This window comes from Balaenoptera acutorostrata, chromosome 3, assembly GCF_949987535.1.
Source record: "Balaenoptera acutorostrata chromosome 3, mBalAcu1.1, whole genome shotgun sequence".
Lineage (NCBI taxonomy): Eukaryota > Metazoa > Chordata > Mammalia > Artiodactyla > Balaenopteridae > Balaenoptera > Balaenoptera acutorostrata.
The window spans coordinates 120,846,005-120,862,470 of record NC_080066.1 but is presented as its reverse complement, the minus strand read 5'-3'; the positions used below and the strand labels follow the sequence as shown (position 1 = coordinate 120,862,470).

General features: G+C 36.0%; 1 protein-coding gene across 10 annotated transcripts in view; it reads right to left on the bottom strand.

Annotated features, from left to right (window-relative positions):
• Positions 1 to 16,466, bottom strand: part of MIA2 (MIA SH3 domain ER export factor 2) — a 113,872-nt gene that overhangs the window by 74,396 nt on the left and 23,010 nt on the right. The gene's annotated exons all lie outside the window — the stretch shown is intronic.

Below are 16,466 nucleotides of genomic sequence, written 5' to 3'. Positions count from 1 at the left end.
AAAGGTAGCTGTTTCTATTAGCCCTCCTCCAAAGACCATGATCCTATAACCACAGCCTTTCCACAGTATTTCTCTCCCTAACAAGTCTTCAGCACAAAACAGCTTAAGGCTTTTGCAGTTGTTTCTGTATTTCATCTTTCTCTGGGTCAGTTCATTATTCACTGTCATCCAATGAGGTTATTTTTTCTTTGTTGCCAGGCCCCACATATTATTCAATCACATAAAAAGGTGAAAAGCGGGAGGGGGGGGGGAAATACCCTTTTTTAAGAACAACCTCAAGTCTGATTCTTTCCAGGGTTCAACCCAAAACCTCTATGGCAAATCTTCCCTTTTTAGGCCCCTTCTATCTAGAAAACACCTTTTAATATCTATCCTCTTCTCCAAAATCTTTTTTGTAACTCTGACCCATATACACTATCCACAGTTCATTAACCTGTATTAAATAAACCTGATTATACCTTTTCTAAAAAAAAAAAAATACCCCTTTACCCTGATCTCTGCCTCTGCCTCTCCCTACATTACCCTTGTTACCAGCTCACAGAATTGTGACATCGCTAGAAACAACCAGTGATTTAAAAAAAAAAAAAAATCTATTTCTGCCTCTGAGAAAAAGAGGCATTTGACCACAATACTGGGAAGAAAAGATGCTTTCTTTACAGTTTACATATTCTCCAACCATCTTACTTTCAGCTAACTATGTCAAAACATAAAATGCACATCACTTCAAAAATCTAATAATCGGAATGATTTCTTTACAACACTACAATGCTTTAAGAGACAATTCTAAAAGCATCTCTCATATTAAACATGTAATTATCTTCAGTATAGTGATATTTCTTAAATCCAATAACATTTTATCAGTCCTTCTATTCTAAAAGGAGATGGTAAATTCTAGGTTAAAGCCTTGAGCTGGTGGAATCTGGTGGGATCTGGTGGACTGAGGAATAGCAAAGAATCTGAGTCTCAAGAATGGATCTCAAATCCATTGCTCAGGTCTTAATTATGCTGGTTTTCTCATGGAGATTTTTCACCCTTAAATTTTAACTAAAATATAGAACCCTATCTCACAAAAGTATAGAAAGAATAACCAAATTTATCAAACATCAATAAATATAATGCAATACACAATTACACATGATTTGATAAACTGGTCCTAAATTTTAGAAGTAATAGGTAATCCTCCATACAATATGGTAGAGGTTAATCACGGAACACTTAAAACCTATTCCACTCCCAAACGTGAGTATTAAAGGAATTCTACACCAAGTAACTTAAAAGAAGCAATTAATCAAGTTGACAAAATACAGTAAGGTTAAATTAAAATTATTTTTCATTTTACCTCAAATAAATATTATATTAATAAAAACAACATAATAAGATGTCAATATACAGGCCTGAGAATACTTGACTGTAATGCAAAGTTTTATGAACCTACACTCTCCAAGACATAAAACTTAAAAAATAATTTCCACTTTACATAAAGAGATTTTTTCCTGTAATTAGTGATAAACCACCAAAAAGTTTAAAAGGGGCACTGATTCACTCATTATTCATAATCAAGTTTGCTGAAAACTATTTTTAGTATATCTCTTTCTTAAAACTTTTTACTTTACAAAAAACGTAAACTTGTAATCATTAATAATAATTCTCCCTTTAAAAGGGTATCAAAAGAGCTTTAGAATTAAATGGTCTAAAAAGAGCTAAGGCAGAATAAGAGTTCAACCCAAACAAGATGAAACAGGATCTGTAAAATTAATAATTACCTCACAAGGAACAGTTAATATTCATTCACTCATTCATCCATCTACCCAGCAACTAATTCCATATTTATTAACAAGTTACATTCCAGACACTTTTAAAAACATACTCTTTTCATTTTATCCATTTCCATTGTTTTAACGGAAACTAAACACTAAAACCACTATGCTAATAACTCACAAATCTGTGACGCCAACTCTGAGTTTTATAATACTAGTTTATTGAACAAATCTATATGGATGTCCTGGAGGGGTCACTGTACAGAAAGACTGTCTGATACAGTCTATGTTCTACTGAAACAGGAAAGCTTCCTGCAAATAGTTATGGTATCATCCTTAATGTGGTGAGGGAAGTGATCATTCCCAAAGCCAATCATCCAGATAAGGGGAGAGGACCTCTAAAAGGAAACCAGTATCTGATCTTAAGCTCGGAAAACAACTATTTCTACTTCAGTCATTCTCTCTTGGGACCTAGACATTGAGGAATGTAGGGGAAAGGATGGGTGCTAAAATGGTACCTAGCACATAAAAATATGCCAGGTCCTGGGACTTCCCTCGTGGTCCAGTGGTTAAGAATCTGCCTTCCAATACAGGGAACGCAGGTTCAATCCCTAGTCAAGGAACTAAGATCCCACATGCCGCGGGGCAACTAAGCCCACACACTCTAGAGCCCACGCACCACAACTAGAGAGCCCGTGTGCTGCAACAAAGAGCCCATGTGCTGCAATGAAAGATCCGACGCAGCCAAATAAATACATATTAAAATATATATATATGCCAGGTCCTAAAATGGGACAGAGGCTGGAGAGGAAGATATATCATTAGACTAAACTGTCTGATTCTTATTCTTCTGGTTTCTTTTTTTTTCCCTCAGTACACAACCATTTAGTAAAGGTTTAGTTAAATGTTTCACTCTTGTTTCAGCAGCCTTATGAGATATTAGGCTTAGCCTAACGTTCTAAATAAAAGCAGGGCAGGGTTATAAACACATTTTTGTTTATAACTCCCTTTTTCTCTATCTGATTTAAAACACAATTGCATAATGCAATAATTAGAAATTTATTTTGTTGGATGTAAAATACATAAAGATGTAAACTGTAACAAAAACAGCATATAGAACGCAAGGATGGAACTATATAGAAGCAAAGTTGTTGACATTAGGTGGATTAACCCAAAGTAAATCATTATAAATCAAACACATACAGTTAAGGCGGGGGTGGGGGGGGGACTAAAATGGCACAGTAGAAAATATCTATATAACACAAAAAAAATGCAGGAACTAAGAAACAAAAAAGACCTAAGAAATATAGAAAATAAATAGCAAAATGACAGAAGTATCACTAATTATATTAAACGTAAATGGGCTACACTGTCCAATTAAATAGCAGAGATTGGAAGAATGGACAAAAAGAAAAACACGTTCCAACTATATGCCATCTACAAGACACATACTTTAGATTAAAACACATAAATAGATTGAAAGATGGAAGAAGAGGCGAGATTGGTTCAAGATGGCAGAGTAGAAGGACGTGCTCTCACTCCCTCTGGCGAGAGCACCAGAATCACAACTAACTGCTGAACAATCATCAACATGAAGACACTGGAACTCATCAAAAAAGATACCCCACATCCAAAGACAAAGGAGAAGCCACAATGAGACGGTAGGAGGGCGCAATCACAATAAAACCAAACCCCATAACTGCTGGGTGGGTGACTCACAAAATGCAGAACAATTATACCACAGAAGTCCACCCACTGGAGTGGAGCTTCTGAGCCTCACGTCAGTCTTCCCAACCTGGGGGTCCGGCAACAGGAGGAGGAATTCCTAGAGAATCAGACTTTGAAGGCTAGCAGGATGTGACTGCAGGACTTCGACAGGACTGGGGGAAACAGAGACTCCACTCTTGGAGGGCACACACAAAGTAATGTGCGCATCAGGACCCAGGGGAAGGAGCAGTGACCCCATAGGAGACTGAACCAGACCTATCTGCTAGTGCTGCAGGGTCTCCTGCAGAGGCGGGGGGTGGCTGTGTCTCACCGTGAGAACAAGGACACTGGCAGCAGAAGTTCTGGGAAGTACTCCTTGGCATGAGCCCTTCCAGAGTACACCATTAACCCCACCAAAGAGCCTGGGTAGGCTCCAGTGTTGGGTTGCCACAGGCCAAACAACCAACAGGGAAGGAACCCGGCCCCACCCACCAACAGACAAGCGGATTAAAGTTTTACTGAGCTCTGCCCAACAGAGCAACAGCCAACTCTACCCACCACCAGTCCCTCCCATCAGGTAACTTTCACAAGCCTCTTAGATAGCCTAATCCACCAGAGGGCAGACAGCAGAAGCAAGAACAACTACAATCCTGCAGCCTGTGAAACGAAACCATATTCACAGAAAGATAGACAAGATAAAAAGGCAGAGGGCTATGTACCAGATGGTGCAACACGATAAAATCCCATAAAAACAACTAAATGAAGTGGAGATAGGTAACCTTCCAGAAAAACAATTCAGAATAACAATAGTGAAGATGATATAGAACCTCGGAAAAAGAACGGAGGCAAAGATCAGAAGATGCAGGAAATGTTTAACAAAGACCTAGAAGAATTAAAGAACAAACAAACAGAGATGAACAATACAATAATTGAAATGAAAACTACACTAGAAGGAATCAATAGCAGAATAACTGAGGCAGAAGAATGGATAAGTGACCTGGAAGACAGAATGGTGGAATTCACTGCTGCAGAACAGAATAAGGAAAAAAGAATGAAAAGGAATGAAGACAGCCTAAGAGACCCCCGAGACAACATTAAATGCTATAACATTCGCATTCTCCTTCTGGGGTCCCAGAAGGAGAAGAGAGAGAGAAAGGACCAGAGAAAATATTTGAAAAGATTATAGTCGAAAACTTCCCTAACATGGGAAAGGAAATAGCCACGCAAGTCCAGGAAGCAAAGAGAGTCCCAGGCAGGATAAACCCAGGGAGAAACACGCCAAGACACATAGTAATCAAATTGGCAAAAATTAAAGACAAAGAGAAATTATAGAAAGCAGCAAGGGAAAAACGACAAATAACATACAAGGGAACTCCCATAAGGTTAACAGCTGATTTCTCAGCAGAAACTCTACAAGCCAGAAGGGAGTGGCATGACATATTTAAAGTGACGAAAGGGAAGAACCTACAACCAAGATTACTCTACCCAGCAAGGATCTCATTCAGATTCAATGGAGAAATGAAAAGCTTTACAGAAAACCTAAAGCTAAGAGAATTCAGCACCACCAAACCAGCTCTACAACAAATGCTAAAGAAACTTCTCTAAGTGGGAAACACATGAGAAGAAAAGGACCTACAAAAACAAACCCAAAACAATTAAGAAAATGGTAATAGGAACATACATATTGATAATTACCTTAAACGTGAATGGATTAAATGCTCCAACCAAAAGACACAGGCTTGCTGAATGGATACAAAAACAAGACCCATATATATGCTGTCTATAAGAGACCCACTTCAGACCTAGGGACACATACAGACCGAAAGTGAGGGGATGGAAAAAGATATTTCATGCAAATGGAAATCAAAAGAAAGCTGGAATAGCAATACTCATATCACATAAAACAGACTTTAAAATAAAGAATGTTACAAGAGACAAAGAAGGACATTACATAATGATCAAGGGACCAAACCAATAAGAAGATATAACAATTATACATATATATGCATCCAACATAGGAGCACCTCAATACATAAGGAAACTGCTAGCAGCTATAAAAGAGGAAATCGACAGTAACACAATAATAGTGGGGGACTTTAACACCTCACTTACACAAATGGACAGATCATCCAAAATGAAAATAAATAAGGAAACAGAAGCTTTAAATGACACAATAGACCAGACAGATTGAATTGATATTTATAGGACATTCCATTCAAAAACAGCAGATTACACTTTCTTCTCAAGTGCGCACGGAACATTCTCCAGGATAGATCACATCTTGGGTCACAAAATCAAGCCTCAGTAAATTTAAGAAAACTGAAATCATATCAACCATCTTTTCCAACCACAACGCTATGAGATTAGAAGTCAATTACAGGGAAAAAAACGTAAAAAACACAAACACATGGAGGCTAAACAATACGTTACTAAATAACCAAGGGATCTCTGAAGAAATCAAAGAGGAAATCAAAAAATACCTACAGACAAATGACAATGAAAACACAATACAAAACCTATGGGATGCAGCAAAAGCAGTTCTAAGAGGGAAGTTTATAGCAATACAATCCTACCTTAAGAAACAAGAAACATCTCAAATAAACAACCTAACCTTACACCTAAAGCAATTAGAGAAAGAAGAACAAAAAAACCCCAAAGTTAGCAGAAGGAAAGAAATCATAAAGATCATAGCAGAAATAAATGAAATACAAACAAAGAAAACAATAGCAAAGATCAATAAAACTAAAAGCTGGTTCTTTGAGAAGATAAACAAAATTGATAAGCCATTAGCCAGACTCATCAAGAAAAAGAGGGAGAGGACTCAACTCAATAAAATTACAAATGAAAAAGGAGAAGTTACAACAGACACCGCAGAAATACAAAGCATCCTAAGAGACTACTACAAGCAACTCTATGCCATTAAAATGGACAACCTGGAAGAAATGGACAAATTATTAGAAAGGTATAACCTTCCAAGACTGAATCAGGAAGAAATAGAAAATATGAACAGACCAATCACAAGTAATGAAATTGAAACTGTGATTAAAAATCTTCCAACAAACAAAAGTCCAGGACCAGATGGCTTCACAGGTGAATTCTATCAAACATTTAGAGAAGAGCTAACACCCATCCTTCTCAAACTCTTCCAAAAAATTGCAGAGGAAGGAACACTCCCAAACTCATTCTATGAGGCCACCATCACCCTGATACCAAAACCAGACAAAGATACTACAGAAAAAGAAATTAGAGACCAATATCACTGATGAATATAGATGCAAAAATCCTCAACAAAATACTAGTAAACAGAACCCAACAACACATTAAAAGGATCATACACCATGATCAAGTGGGATTTATCCCAGGGATGCAAGGATTCTTCAATATACGCAAATCAATCAATGTGATACACCATATTAACAAATTGAAGAAGAAAAACCACATGATCATCTCAATAGATGCAGAAAAAGCTTCTGACAAAATTCAACATCCATGTATGATAAAAACTCTCCAGAAAGTGGGCATAGAGGGAACTTACCTCAACATAATAAAGGCCATATATGACAAACCCACAGCCAACATCATTCTCAATGGTGAAAAACTGAAAGCACTTCCTCTAAGATCAGGAACAAGACAAGGATGTCCACTCTCACCACTATTATTCAACATAGTTTTGGAAGTCCTAGCCACGGCAATCAGAGAAGAAAAAGAAATAAAAGGAATACAAATTGGAAAAGAAGAAGTAAAGCCGTCACTGTTTGTCAATGACATGATACTATACATAGAGAATCCTTAAGATGCCACCAGACAACTACTAGAACTAATCAATGAATTTGGTAAAGTTGCAGGATACAAAATTAATGCACAGAAATCTCTTGCATTCCTATACACTAATGATGAAAAATCTGAAAGAGAAATTAAGGAAACACCAACATTTACCACTGCAACAAAAAGAATAAAATACCTAGGAATAAACCTACCTAGGGAGACAAAAGACCTGTATGAAGGAAACTATAAGACACTGATGAAAGAAATTAAAGATGATACAAACAGATGGAGAGATATACCATGTTCTTGGATTGGAAGAATCAATATTGTGAAAATGACTATACTACCCAAAGCAATCTACATATTCAATGAAATCCCTATCAAATTACCAATGGCATTTTTTACAGAACTAGAACAAAAAATCTTAGAATTTGTATGGAGACGCAAAAGACCCCGAATAGCCAAAGCAGTCTTGAGGGGAAAAAAAACGGAGCTGGAAGAATCAGACTCCCTGACTTCAGACTATACTACAAAGCTACAGTAATCAAGACAATATGGTACTGGCATAAAAACAGAAATATAGAGCAATGGAACAGGATAGGAAGCCCAGAGATAAACCCACACACCTATGGTCAACTAATGTATGACAAAGGAGGCAAGGATATACAATGGAGAAAAGACAGTCTCTTCAATAAGTAGACAGCTACATGTAAAAGAATGAAAATAGAACACTCCCTAACACCACACACAGAAATAAACTCAAAATGAATAAGAGACCTAAATGTAAAACCAGACACTATAAAACTCTTAGAGGAAAACATAAGAAGAAAACTCTTTGACATAAATCACAGCAAGATCTTTTTTGATCCACCTCCTAGAGTAATGCAAATAAAAACAAAGATAAACAAATAGGACCTAATGAAACTTAAAAGCTTTTGCAAAGCAAAGGAAACTACAAACAAGACAAAAAGACAACCCTCAGAATGAGGGAAAATATTTGCAAACGAATCAACGGACAAAGGATTAATCTCCAAAATATATAAACAGCTCATGCAGCTCAACATTAAAAAAACAAACAACCCAATCCAAAAATGGGCAGAAGACCTAAATAGACATTTCTCCAAAGAAGACATACAGATGGCCAAGAAGCACATGAAAAGCTGCTCAACATCACTAATTATTAGAGAAATGCAAATCAAAACTACAATGAGGTATCACCTCACACCAGTTAGAATAGGCATCATCAGAAAATCTACAAACAACAAATGCTGGAGACGGTGTGGAGAAAAGGGAACCCTCTTGCACTGTTGGTGGGAATGTAAATTGATACAACCGCTATGGAGAACAGTATGGAGGTTCCTTAAAAAACGAAAAATAGAATTACCATATGACCCAGCAATCCCACTCCTGGGCATATACCCAGGGAAAACCATAATTCAAAAAGACACATGCACCCCGATGTTCATTGCAGCAGTATTTACAATAACCAGGTCACGGAAGCAACGTAAATGCCCATCGACACACGAATGGATAAAGAAGATGTGGTACATATATACAATGGAATAATCTCAGCCATAAAAAGGAATGAAATTGGGTCATTTGTAGAGACGTGGATGAATCTAGAGGCTGTCATACAGAGTGAAGTAATTCAGAAAGAGAAAAACAAATATCGTATATTAATGCATGTATGTGGAACCTAAAAAAATGGTACAGATGAACCGGTTTGCAGAGCAGAAATTGAGACACAGATGTAGAGAACAAACGTATGGACACCAAGGGGGGAAAGGTGGAGGGGGGGGGGGTGATGATTGGGAGATTGGGGTTGATATATAACACTAATATGTATAAAATGAATAACTAATAAGAACCTGCTGTATAAAAAAGTAAATAAAATAAAATTTAAAACTTCAAAGAAAAAAAAATGGAAGAAGATATCCCACATAAACAATAACCAAAGAAGAGCTAGAGTGGCCATATTATTATCAGACAAAATAGACTTTAAGAGAAAAATTGTTATTAGTAACAAAGAAGGACATTATATAATGATAAAAGGGTCTATCCATCAAGATGTAACAATTATAAACATATATCCACCTTACAATAGAGTTCCAAAATATATGAAATAAAAACTAGTATAAATGAAAGGAAAAATAGACAGTTCAATAGTAATTAGAGTCCTTAAGACTCTACTTTCGATCATGAATAACAAACAATCAGAAGCTTAGCAAGGAAATAGAAAACTTGAACAACACTATACACCAACATGTATCTACAGAGCACTCCACTCAACAACAGCAGAATACACTTTCTTCTCAAATGCACATGAAACATTCTCCAGGCTAGACCATATGCCAGGCCTTAACCAAGTCTCAATATTTTAAAAGCTTGAAATCATACAAAGTATGATTTTTGATCATAATGGAATAAAATTAGAAATTAATAACAGAAGTAAATTTGGAAAATTCATAAATAGGTGAAATACTCCTAAATAACCAATGGGTCAAAAGAGAAATCAGAAAATACTTTAAGATGAAAGAAAACAAAACATTCCAAATTTATGGAATGCAGGTAAAACAGTGCTCAGAGAGAAATTTATTGCTATAAAAGCCTACATTTTTTAAAAATAAGATCTTAAATCAATAGCCCAACCTAACCCTAAACCTTAAGGAACTAGAAAAAGAGCAAAATAAACCCAAAACAAGCAGAAGGAAGAAAATAATAAAGACTACAGCAGAATCAAACAAAAAAGTAACACAGAAAAAACAAAACCAAAAGGGGAAGCTGGGATGAAGTTAGAGAGTAGCACTGACATATATACACTACCAAATGTAAAATGGATGGCTAGTAGGAAGCTGCTGCATAGCACAGGGAGATGAGCTCAATGCTGTGTGACAACCTAGAGAGGTGGGATAGGGAGGATGGGAGGGAGGCTCAAGAGGGAGGGGATATGGGGATATATGTATACATACAGCTGATTCACTTTGTTGTACAGCAGAAACTAACACAACACTGTAAAGCAATAATACTCCAATAAAGATAAAAACAAACAAACATTGGTTTGGGGGAGAAAAAAAATCAACAAAATCAACCAACAAAATTGACAAATCTGTAGCTAGATTAACCAAGAAAAAGAGAAGACTCAAATTACTAAAACCAGTAATTAAAGTATTACTAGCAATCTTACAGAAACGAAAAAGATCTTGAGAACAATAGTATGTCAACAAATTACATAACCTAGGTGAAAGTGACAAATTACTAAAAACACATAAACTACTAAAACTAACTCAAGAAGAAATACAAAATCTGATTAGACCTAAAACAAATAAATAGACTGAGTTAGTACAGTTGGCCCTTCGTATCCATGGGTTCTGTAGCCACAGATTCAACTAACTGTAGATAAAAAAAAAAATTTTTTTTTAATTTCCAGAAAGTTCCAAAAAGCAAAACTTAAATTTGCCACACACTGGCAACTACTTACATAGCATTTTACATTTTATTCGGTATTATAAGGAATCTAGAGATGATTTAAAATATACAGGAGGAAAGATGTGCATAGGTTATTTACAAATACTATGCCATTTTATGAAAGGGACTTGAGCATCCTCTGATTTTGGTATTCCTGGGGGTCCTGGAACCAATCCCCTGTGGATACCAACAAAGAAAAACCCAGGGCCAGTTGGATTCAGTAGTTAATTATACCAAAAGTTTACTGAAGAATTAACACCAATCATTCTCAAACTCTTCCAGAAAACAAAAGAGGAGGAACTCTTCCTAACTCATTCATTCTATGAGGCCAGTATTACCCTGATATGATAGTCAGACAAATACATCACAAGAAAAGAAAACCACACACCAATATTTGTTATAAATATAGATGCAAAATCCTCAACAAAATACTAGCAAAGCAAATCCAGCAGCATGTAAAAACAATTATATATCATGACAGTGGAATTTATTACAAGAATACAAGGTTGGTTCAACATACAAAACTAAACCAATGTTAAACACAATATTAAAAGAATAAAGAAGGAAAAAACCCGTGATCACTCAACAGACAAAGAAAAGAGATTTAACAAAATCCAACACCCTTTCAGGATCAAAGCACTCAACAAACTAGGACTGAAGGGAACTTCCTCAACCTTATAAGGGGCATCTATGAAAAAACAGCTCACGTACTTAACAGGGCAAGGCTGAAAGCTTTCACCTTAAGACCAGTAACAAGACAGGGATGTTCACTCTCTCCACATTGATTCAACATTGTACTAGAGATTCTAACCAGGCAATTAGGCAAGAAAAAGAAATAAAAGGCACCCAGACTGGGGGGAAAAAAAAGTAAAACTATCTCCATTTGAAGATGACATAATCTTACATATAAAAAAAAAAAATCCTAAACCATACATGCACACACACACACACACACACACACACACACAAACACACACACAAACTATTAGAGCTAACAAACAAGTTCAGGAAAGCTGTAGGATACAAAATCAAAAGAGAAAAATCAGTCATATTTCTATACAACAGCAATGAGCCACCTGAAAATGAAATTAAGAAAACATTCCCATTTACAATAGAAAAAAAAAATACTTAGGAATAAATTTAACAAAGTTAAGTGGAAATCTTATACTCTGAAAACTACAAAACACTGTTGAAAGAAAGTAAATAAGATCTAAATAAATGGAAACACATCCCATGTTCATAGATTGGAAGACTTAATATTGTCAAGATGGCAATACTCTCCAAATTTATGTACAGTCAATGCAATCCCTATCAAAATTCCAAATGCCTCTTTCATAAAAACAGACAAGCAGATCCTAAAATTCATATGGAAATGCAAGGGATAGCATTTCCTTTTATAGAGATATATAGTCATAGATACATACAAACATACATACATATGGTTGTCTATCTATCTATCTATACACATATTAGCCAAAACAATATTGAAAATGAAGAACAATGTTGGAGTATTCATACTTCCCTATTTCAAAACTTACTACAAAGTTACAATAATAAAGACAGCTTGGTAATAGCCTAAGGAAAGACATATAGACCAATGGAGTAGAAATGAGTATCCAGAAATAAACTCTTAAACTTACCATCAATTATGATGGAAAGTTATACCATGTTCATGGACTGGAAGAATTAATATTGTTAAAATAGCTATACTGCCCAAGGCAATCTACAGATTCAATGCAATCTCTATCAAATTACCAAAGGCATTTTTCACAGAACTAGAACAAATAATTTTAAAATTTGTATGGAAACACAAAAAAACCCGTATAGCCAAAACAATCTTGAGAAAGATGAACAGAGCCAGAAGAATCATGCTCCCTGACCTCAGACTATACTACAAAGCTATAATAATCAAGCCAGTATGGTACTGGCACAAAAACAGACACATAGATCAATGGAACAGAATAGAGAGCTCAGAAATAAATCCACACACTTATGGTCAATTAATCAATGACAAAGGAGGCAAGAATATACAACTGGGAAAAGACAGTCTCTTCAATACGTGGTGCTGGGAAAACTGGACAGCTACATGTAAAAGAATGAAATTAGAATATTTTCTCACACCATATACAAAAATAAACTCAAAGTGGATTAAAGACCTAAATGTAAGCTCAGAAACCATAAAAACTCCTGGAAGGGGGCTTCCCTGGTGGCTCAGTGGTTAAGAATCCGCCTGCCAATGCAGGAGACATGGGTTTGAGCCCTGGTCCAGGAAGATCCCACATGCCGTGGAGCAACTATGCCCGTGCGCCACAACTATTGAGCCTGCTCTAGAGCCCGCGAGCCACAACTACTGAGCCCGCGTGCCACAACTACTGAAGCCCACGCGCCTAGAGCCCATGTTCTGCAACAAGAGAAGCCACCGCAATGATAAGCCCGCGCACCACAATGAAGAGTAGCCCTCACTCGCTGCAACTAGAGAAAGCCTACATGCAGCAATGAAGACCCAACACAGTCAAAAATAAATAAATAAAATAAATAAATTAAAAAAAAAAACAACTCCTGGAAGAAAACATAGGCAGAACACTTTTTGACAAAAATTATAGCAATATTTTTTTGGATCTGTCACCTAAGGCAAAGGAAACAAAAGTAAAAATAAACAAACAAGGCCTAATTAAACTTAAAAGCCTTTGCACAGCAAATGAAACCATCTACAAAATGAAAAGACAACCTACTGAATGGGAGAAAATATTTGCAAATGACCTGACCAATAAAGGGTTAATATCCAAAATATATAAACAGTTCATACAATTCTATGTCAAAAACACACACAACCCAATTTAAAAATGAGTGAAAGACCTGAAAAGACATTTTTCCAAAGAAGACAAACAGACGGCCAACAGGCACATAAAAAGACGCTCAACATCGCTAATCATCAGAGAAATGCAAATCAAAACCACAAAGAGATATCACCTCATACCTGTCAGAAAGGTTATCATCAAAAAGACCACAAACCACAAATGCTGGCAAGGATGTGGAGAAAAGGGAACGCTCGGACACTGTTGGTGGGAATGTAAACTGGTGCAGCCACTGTGGAAAACATTATGGAGGTTTCTCAAAAAACTAAAAATAGAGCTACCATATGATACAGCAATTCCACTCCTGGGCATACATCTGAAGAATACAAAGATTAATTTGAAAAGATACACGCACCACAATGTTCATTGCAGCATTATTTACAATTGCCAATATATGGAAGCAACCTAAGTGTCCATCAACAGATGAATGGATAAAGAAGATGTGATAGATACAGATATAGATACAATGGAATATTACTCAGTCATAAAAAAGAATTAAATTTTGCCATTTGCAACAACATGGGAACCTGGAGGGTATTATGCTTAGTAAAATGACTGAGACAGAGAAAGACAGATACTGTATGTTATCACTGTGTGTGGGATCTAAAAAAATAAAACAAGTGAATACAACAAAACAGAAACTGACTCACAGATATAATGAACAAACTAGTGGTTACCAGTGTGTAGGGGGGAGGGGCAGGAAAAAGGGAGGGAGTTAAGATGTACAAACTACTATGCATAAAGTAAATAAGCTACAAGGATATATTGTACAGCACAGGGAATATTGCCAATATTTTATAATAACTTTAAATGGAGGATAATCTATAGAAGTTCTGAATCACTATGTTGTACATGTGAAACTAATATAATATTGTAAATGAACTATATCAATAAAAAAAATTATGGTCAATTGATTTTTAACAGCAGTACCAATACAAAATTAATGAGGAAAGAGGAGTCTTTTCAACAAATGGTATTGGGACAAGTGAATTTCTACCCGCTAACACATGAATCTGAACCCATACGTTATACCATATATAAAAATTAATTTTAAATGGATCACAGACCTTAATGTAAGAAAAAACTCTTAGAAGGAAGCACAGATGTAAATCTTTGTGGCCTTATTTTAAACATTGGTTTCATAGATATAACACCAAAAGCATACGCAACCAAAGGAAAAAAAAAGATAAACTAGATTTCATCAAAATTAAAAACCTTGGTGCTTCAAAGGTCACCATCAAGAAAGTAAAAAGACAATCCACAGAATAGGAGAAAATATTTGCAAATCATATACCTGATAAGGGTCTAATTTCATTAATGTATAAAGAACTCTTATGACTTCAACAATAAAAAGACAAATAATCCAATTTTTTAAATGGTAAAAGAACTGAATAGATATTTCTCCAAAGAAGACAACACAAATGGCCAATAAGCACATGTGAGGTTGTTCAACATCATTAGTCATTAGGGGACTGCAAATCAAAACCACAATGAGATATACCACTTTACACTCATCATTAGAGTGACTATTTAGAAAAAAAAAGTATCGGAGAGGATGTGGGAAATTCGACCCTCATAAACTGCTGGTGGGGATGTAAAATGGTACAGCATCTGTGGAAAACAATTTGGCAGTTCTTCCAAAAGTTAAACATTCAGTAAATATGGTCCAGTAATTCCACTCCTAGGCATATACCCAAGAGAACTGAAAATATTCATTAAAAAAATTTGTACATGAATGCCCATAGCAGCATTAGTCATAGTAGTCAAAAAGTACAAACAACCCAAATATCCATTAAACTATGAATGAATATTCAAAATATAGTATATCTAGACAATGAAATACTTTTCAGCCATAAAAAGGAATGAAGTACTGTTACATGGTACAACACGAAAGACTCTTGAAAGTGTGCTAAGTAGATGAAGCCAGACACAAAAGGCCACATATCGTATGATCCATTTACATGAAATGTCCAGAATAGACAAATTCATGGAGACAGAAAGTAGATTAGTGGTGGCCAAGGGATGGAGTGAGGTGAGAATTGGGAATGACTACTAGTAAGGACAGGGTTTCCTTTTAGGGTGATAAAAATATTCCAAAGTTGTGGTGATAGCTGCACAACATAATGAACATTAAAAAAAAAAATCACTGAATTCGATACTATAAAAGGGTAAATTTTATGTTATATGATTATACCTCAATAAAAAATTATTTTTTAACTTAAAAAAAAAAAATTAAAAAGCAGAGCAGTGTTGTGCTATCCTAGGCCCCAGGCCAGTGTTGTGAGCATAGCGCATTTAGCCAAAAAAGTCATCCAGATGAAGATATTGTTCACAGAGTTGTTTTTCGTGAAAAAAGGGAAATATGTGCAATCTGAAATTCTCTCTCATCCCACAAATCCTTATCTTTCTATATATCCTATCTCTTTGAATAAGTTGCCATAACCAGAAACTGGGAGTCATTCTAGATTCCTTTTCTCTCTCTGATCCTTTGCATACAATCATTAAATTCCTACCCACTATAGTTCTTAGCTACTAAATATTTCCCATTCAGTACCCTCTTCTCTACCCCTACTTGACGACTCTGTCACCTCTCCCTTACACCCTGCTTCTAGTTTTGTTGTCCTTACACCTAACCTACATACTACTAACAGGAAGATCTATTTAAACCAAAAGTCTAACCACTGCAATACTTCAAGGGCTCTTCAGCACCTACATCACTTGGAATAAACTTATGCCTACAATAAGCATCATTGCACATCACTCCCTGAGCCCACTTTACACTCTAGTAATACTGCTCCCAGTCTGCTGTACATACCATGTTGTTTTCATTCCTGCTCTACTGAAGCTATTCGCTCAGCCTGGAAAGGCTTTCATAAACACTCAAGAAAATGACTTAGGTGTCTTTTCAAGCAACACG